Consider the following 7759-nt stretch of genomic DNA (forward strand, 5'->3'; position numbering starts at 1 on the left):
TCAAACCACTACCAGTTTTTGGGGTTCTGTTCAGCATTTACATTCCCTACCAAAATCAGGTGTGTAACACCTCAGAATATCAGAATAATTGCTTTGCTATTGATTTATGGACTTCAGAGGTTAAACTTAGGTACCTGGGACTCTGCAATGTGAGCTGTGCTATTAAGGAGGCAGAGAGGCACTGGGGGGTGTGCTCTGAAGCACTGTTACCCTCCAAACATCTACTGCAACCAACTACCTCCAGGAAACACTTTTCTTATGTTAGAATGACTTTAGTCCATTTTTTTACGTTTGACAGTGCTGTAGTTTTTCCCCTCACCTTTTCAGCAAACATGGGTTGTGGACTGAATGACCTGCAAAAGCTGTAGCAGGAAATAAGCAGAAGCTGTGAACATTCCACTGTGTCCCTGCAGTATCACAGATACCTCCTACCCTGTGCCTTGCAGAACCATTACCAAGACACAGTTCATGCCCCAGGTGGGGACTGTTCCCTGCCACTGGTACGAGTCAGGCTGCTGGGGAAGAGGACCAGCAGAGCATCACTCCATGCATCACCTGGCTGAGCAGATGGCTACAGCTTTGCTAGGGTTGCCCTTCTACAACACTTTGGACTTGCAGTCTTGGTGAATCTCCTCTCAACATGAAAACCAAGAAGTCTGTCTCTCTCTTCAGGTAATTAACCCAGTCATAAGTTTGAGGGAGGGAATGCTGGTGATTTTCTTCTCCCTTCTGGCTTCCACCTTATGAAGGAGTTGGCCCAGTTGAAACCAAGGTTAATGAAACATACCTGGAGCATGAGTGTCTGGAGGCATCTGCTCAGGTTTGCTCAGCAGCTGCCTGCACCCTTTCCTGCCCAGCTTGGCTCTCAGTGAAGGTTTTTGCACGTGGTCATGGAGTCAGAAGTGAAGCTTCCCTACAAATGCAGCTTTTCAACAAGTTAAGTGCAGCTGCAGTAGTGGTTCTGGAAAGTCTCTCCAGTTTGACCTAAGATAAACAAATATGGTTGCTTAAGTATCCTCAATGTTTCCTTATACTTACAGTAGGAAATACCTTGGATACTGAGGGCAGCTAAAACAAACCTTAGTTAGTTATCTGAGGCCTCTGGCAAGTCCCTGAGTTTCTGAGTGAACTAAGTCACTTCCTAGGCATGAGGTGTACTGAGCTTTGTTTTAAAGTGATAAAAATAAGGACCTGACCCATGAACTGTCACTCAGAAAGCCTTAGTATAGCACCCTTACTCACCTGAAGCTCATATCCAGTGTCTGGTGCAGAGGGAGATGAGCAGGGTGTTTCCGACAAGCTGGATTCCTGACATTATATTATTTAAAAGCAGGAAATGCTCATTTGGCCTGGTTCAGTGTCACACCAGCCTTCCCATGCAAGGCTATATCTGGAACCCAAACACTGCAATAAAGCAGGAATCATTATATGTTATTTTTTTTTAAACAGCCTACACAGTAAGAAGATGGTAGTTATCTCAGCCTTCCCTTCTTTTCAGTATGCAATTGTGGCAGTGTGCTTCCCAGCCTCTGCTTGGCTGCTGCAATGGCACCACACCAGCTCCACACTTGGACCCAGCCCGAGAAAATGTTCTGCTGCAGCTTTTAACCATTTAGCTGTAAAGCTCCCTTCTCCTCCACTGTTTCTAGCTGCTGGTGAGGTGAAGCAAGGGTTTCCAGTTCTTGTTTATAGCCTGTGCAATCGGTTCAGCTATTTATAGTGTACTCATCACAAAGCACTTTGCTGTATGAAGTGGTCACAGTTATATTTATACCAGTGCAAAAACAAAGTCATCACAAATCGAGGAGGCGACATTCAAAGTATTTTTTCCTTGCTACGTGATGCTTTTTCTTCAGCAATTCAAACTTTTATCAAAGTCACACTCCTAGAAAGAATGTACAGCCCACAGTAAGTCAGGAATTCCACCAGCATTTATCTGGGCTTGTGTTTTTGTCTTGCGTGAAGTAAATGTGAGTATTTAGTAAAAAAGCTTCTACCAGTTGCTACCTTGGTCTGAATATGCAGTCCTGCCAGTAAAGTCTATAGAGTTGTCTTAGTACAGCTGAAAGCAGAGTTTGATCTGCTCTGCCTGAGGTACTAAAAATATCTTTTAATATGCTAAGGTATGTGTCTGGCCAGAAGTTGTTTTCAAATGCATCGTTCCATGGAGCTGCTACATAATTAAGTGGAGCCTGACCAGCTCAGGCCTGAGATGCCAAATAACAAGTTTTGGGAAGGGCTGTGAGGCTGCAGCCTCTCTCCTGGCTGGGGGGCACCAGCATAGCACCCATCCTGCCTTGTTCCCAGCTGCAGGTTGGGAAGAAGGGACTTGGAGGGAATTTACAGTGCCCTATCTGCTGGATTTGTTAGAGGCATTTTACTGGGAATGTTGTTGCCTTAATCCCCATTCTCATTTAACTTATTTCATAATTATGAAATAAATAAAAAAAGTACAGTAAAAAGCCAAGTGAGGGACTTGGTTCCCAGCAGAGCCAAGTGAGGGACTTGGTTCCCAGCAGAGAAGAGGCACACGCAGTCCCAGCTGTTGCTGCTCCCCAGTCTCCCCAGTTTCACACCGTTCATGGGGTTGGATCCATGCAAAGCCCCAACCTCTTCCCAGCTGCTGCCAGAGGCTGCAGGAGCAGGGGCAAAGTCCTTGCCCTCCCTGATAGCTGCAGATCCCAAGTGAAACCTTTTTACCCATGCTCTCCATGGCTCTGCTGCTTTGAAGCCCACAGCAGTGGGACCTGGCTGTGCAGGCACAGGTCCCCTGGCCTTGCAGGGCCACCATGTGTCTGTCTCTGGCCCCATTCAGGAGCAACATAAGGGGTGGGAACAGGCAAGACATTACCACCCCACTTGGTATGCTTGCTGGATTAACAGAAATCCTCAGAAATGGGGATTCTTTTGTGCTCATTCAATAAAAAAAATGCCTTGGTTTGTCAAGTGTAGCTCATGATAAAAAACCTACACATGGACCTTGTCAGCCTTGGGACCATCTGAGGCTCTGCACATGACAGAAACACACATATGGAGTCCAAAAGAGGTGTTACCATCTTCATCATCTTGTCTGAGAAGACATCGTATCACACAGTAATGTTCTCTGCCCTGCCCACAGGATCTGTGGAGCTCCAGTGGTACAGCCATCAGCACAGCTGGTTTAGCAAGTGGAAGCTTTGTTTTGAGCTTTCTGTAACCAAATGCTGCTGTGCTTTGGCACACAGGCTGGGCAGGGTTTCACTGCATACTTGAGAAAACGAGGGCAAAGGGTGATGAAATATTAAGTGGGATGCAAGATCCCAGCTGATGCAGTTCATCTGGTAACTTGAGGATGGGCTGGAGGTAAAAGTGGCTTCCTGAGATACCTGAGAGGGTATTACAGCAAAACACTGGCCAGCAAGAGGAGCTCTGGGGTTGCTTCATCAGTTTCCAAGACCAAAAGACTTCTGGGGTAACATACGTGCTCATGAAGAGGGACCTAAATGAGGACCCTTGGAATATCAGTATCCATTTCTGTTCAAATTTCCACCTCCTCTGTAAATCAAACACCATTTCTGACTGTCAACCAGGCTATACTTACATCAGTCAGAATATTCTCAGACACACAAAAACACAAGAGATTCATGATTAATGCAGAAACATTCCTTCCCCACCACAAGATAAGCCATGCCCTAAAGTCTCTCATTCAAGCAAAGCTCCTATTGATAAGAAAATTATTGACCTTCCTTATACTACAGCCAGGTTTCTGAAAGAGCTTTTATTACCTGTGTGTCTGTATGTCTGCACACACAGGCCCGTGTGCCTCTCAGTGCACGTGTGTGCAGACAGCTCCTTTCAAGGCCCTGTGTTGTGCAGTGGGTATCAGCTCCCATGCTTGCCAGCCTCACCTCAGCATTAGCAATGAGCAGCATTAAATTATATCCTCACCTCCCCCATTAGCACTTGGCTCTTCCTCAAGATGGCCCCACACCTTGGCTGGGTATAAGGGCTGCTCCTGCTCCACTCCCTCCCTCCCCATGCACAGGCATGGGCAAGTAAAGCCAGAAAAATTAAAGCCCTTTCCTTTCTGGGGCTCTTAGGCCAACATTTTACAGCACTCTTTGTGGTTTTAACTCTTATCCCCCCCATCCTGTATCCCCCTGAAAACACTTCAAGATGTTATCTTCTTCTGATATAACCTGTGACAAAAATTTCTTGTTTCCTTTAGGAAGACAAATTGGTAGCAGGAGCACTAACAACTATACAGACAAGAACTGTATTGCTTAAAAAAATAAATCTCACAAATTAGATTGCTCCATTACGAAGGGAGTAAGTTGTTTGCTTTTGTTTTGCTTTGTTTTTTCTTTTTGGATTGTGTTAAAGATGCCATTAAATTAGCTACAGTATTATTCCAGGGATCTGTACACTTCATATTCATGTGCCTTCAAAATTAAATGCAACCATGGTAAAAAGAAGCAAATAAACAGTGCCGAGGAGGACCTAATCCCTTTCCATGCTCCCAGAGCCACCAATGCCAGTGGGGGTCCCGGGGGGGCAGGGGCAGCAGAGCCCAAGCTGGGATGTGCAAAGGATCCTTGGGAAGGCTTTGTGGCTCTGACACAGGGACATCAATGTCCCTGGCCAGCTGGCAGCATGCAGGGAGAGCAAACACTTGGCTCCACCAAAGAGTTTCAGAGGAGGGAGGAGAGTTGTGCTTGGGATAAAAAGGGACCTTGCCATAGCACCCATCTGGGCCAGGGCTGCCCATGGGAGAGGGGTCAGGCACCAGGGCCCTCAGAGCAGAGGGAGATGTGGCCATGGGTGGGGGGATGGTGGTTTTAGAGCAGGGCAGGGCACTCACCCACTGAACCCTGCAGCCTCCTGCAGCTCCTGGCTGCTGGCTTGTCCCAGTGCCCTGGGAGGGGCTGAGAAAAGCTTGAAAATACAGGACTGGGGGGGACATCTGGGGTCTGAGGCAAGAGATCAGAAGCAGTATTGAAGGTGGTTGCAGTACTGCTTTTGATCGTGGTGTGTGCTTCAGAAAGCATTTCCTCATGGGGAGGGTAATCAGGCATCGGAAGGGAGTGCCCAGGGAAGTGGTGGAGTCACCATCCCTGAAGGTGTTTAAGGAAAGGATGGATATGGCACTTAGTGCCAAGGTCTAGCTGATGTGGTTAGCAGTGTTAGGTCATAGGCTGGACTTGATGATCTCAGAGGTCTTTTCCAGCCTCAGTAATTCTGTGATTCTGTGTTTTGCATCCAAACAGCAGCTATTCTGCAGGGTGTGGTAAAGTGGGCAAAGAGCAGCACCCAAGGCTTTGCTTTCCAGCTCTGTCCAAGCAGCAAAGCTGTCAGCACAAACTCAGGCTTCGTTCATGCTCTGTGTTCATTCACAGAATCACAGAATGGTTTGGGCTGGAAGGGACCTTAAAGATCATCCATTTCCAACCTCCCTACCATGTGTGAGGACACCTCCCACTACATGAGGCCCATCCAACCTGGCCTTGAACACTGCCATTGCAACAGTATTTGAAAACCTGAGTCTTACTTGGTATATTGGCAGAGAAAGAGGTCTTGTTGTGCTTTTGCCTTACTTTCTTGAAGGGCTAGGAGAAGGAATTTAGCATTTTTGCAATCTCTGCTTCAAATAAAAAAAATAACTATGTAAATATTAAAAAAAAAAGAAGACCTTGTGGCCTTAGGCAGCCTTAGGAAAAGGAGTATAAGGTGCTGTTACACCCATGGGTGTTACAAACCTGCTCTGCCTGGCTCCATGTGCTGGAGGATGGGTGGTGGGTGCTGGCTTCTCTCTTGCAGGTACTACATGTGCATGTGTGTGTGTGTCTGTGAAATTGCTTAACTTGGCTTTTTTTTTCTTCTGAATGTTCATCATAAGCAGGGAATAATAAAATGCAACATTTCTGCAGGGACCAGAGGAAAGGAATTACTGCTTGGGTGTAGCTGAGGGCTGGCACATTACTTTCTGCAAAATAATTCCCATGAGGCCTTGTGAAAACCCAGTGCTTTTTTTTTCCTTTTCCTTTTTTTTCTACTTCCTTAAACTTTCCAAAGTACTCTGTTGCAACGTATTTTCCTCTGGTCACATGTGTTGTGAGAGGACACAAAAGGTTAAATACTCCTTTCCTACTATAATGTAATTCATATCCTGTTTTTCACAACTGTCTAGACACAGATCTAACAAACATTAACCCTGAATCCCACCACTGAGTTAAAAATAGAGGCTTTATATATAAAAGTGTGTGGTAAGAGAAAGATTGCAGGTTTCTACCTACCACCAGGAGTCATCTCTTTTAAAGGAGAACCATTTAATTGTCTATAAGGAAGAAAACAAACACAATTACTTCAGTTTCAGAGGTTTAAAAACGAGCCTGGTTGCTTTATATACACCAGCAGCAACACAAGCACTGCTGAGCCATGGCACGAACAGGTTGATCCCCCTCAGGAGTTATATTTATCTGGATCTACACCTCCAGCTATATCAAAAAAAGAATAAATTCCACTTCACCAAGAGAGCTATAAAAAGACCAGAAGAAAGTAATTTAAGAGATAACCTATGTTGAAATCCATGGGCAGGTTCTGGTACAAAACCCATGGACAAAACGTCCTCCAGGTGCAACTGAGGATGATGCCCGAGACCCCAAGGAGAAAAGCAACTGCTGTGGTACCCAGAGGCACCTTGTCTTGGGAAGGCAAGAGTGAAAGGCACAGTGCATAAGGTCCCAAGCTAACAAAGCCTTTAAACACTTCTTCAGTCAGAACAGACCCAACAGGTGTTTCATCAGCTCAAGCTGGATCATGGCTGGATGTTGGCTCTAGGTTAACCCTGGCAATTGCCTCATGGACACGAAGCCTCTTCCAACACTCTTCCTGCAGGCTGGGCTGCTGCATCCGAGTGGGAGGAAGGAGAGGAGGAGATTTCTGGCCCATAATGTGAGAGAAACCCCTCACAAAAATGTTTTGCCTGTGGAGGAAAAGCAAGGAGAAAACAAAACTGTCACTGACCCCAGCCTGGTGCTGGGCATGGGCAGGGAGTGAGGCCACTTCCAGGCCCTTGCTGACAGCTTGTCAGACACACTCTTCCTATCAAAGATTACCCAGAGAGACATCATTTTTATGCACATGACAAATAAGCTCATTCTTACAGAGTGAATTCCTGAGGGGTGGTGAGATGCTGGAACAGGTTGCCCAAGGCATGAATTTTTTAACTCACTCCTGAAAAACCCTGTTAATGTAGGTCAAAATCCATGGTGTGCTGGGAAGAGGAGGAGCTTGCATTTCCTTCAACAACCTTCTCCCTCCATAAACACAAGCCTTGCAGGGTTGTTTGTTTATCAGTCCTGTGAAGCTGGAAGTGGGCATCCCTCACATCCCACCACCCACTTTCAGCCATTGCCTGAAAGCAGCAGCAACAGCACCCCAGGGGGAGCTGGGCTGGATCTGCCACCTCTGCTGCAAAACCTGTGAGAAATGCCTCCTTCATTCAAGGTCTGTTCTGACCAAGATCAAAACAACCCAAGGAAAACATATTAAAAGGCATTTGTTTGTTTTCTACTAAAAACACAGTGTACTATGCATCAAGAATGGTGACGGGTGGACTGGCATCTTTCCAGCTTTGGGAAGGCCTCTGAACCCACACAAGTTATTTATAGAGCCTACAGGGATCACTAATTTCTGTGATTTGTGATGGGAGCAGCTCAGTTTTAGCCAAAAATAAAGCAGCCCTTTACATGATTGACTGGGGTTCACCCCACGCTTCTTG

The sequence above is a fragment of the Calypte anna genome, chromosome 2 (genome assembly GCF_003957555.1).
Source record: "Calypte anna isolate BGI_N300 chromosome 2, bCalAnn1_v1.p, whole genome shotgun sequence".
Taxonomy (NCBI): Eukaryota; Metazoa; Chordata; class Aves; order Apodiformes; family Trochilidae; genus Calypte; species Calypte anna.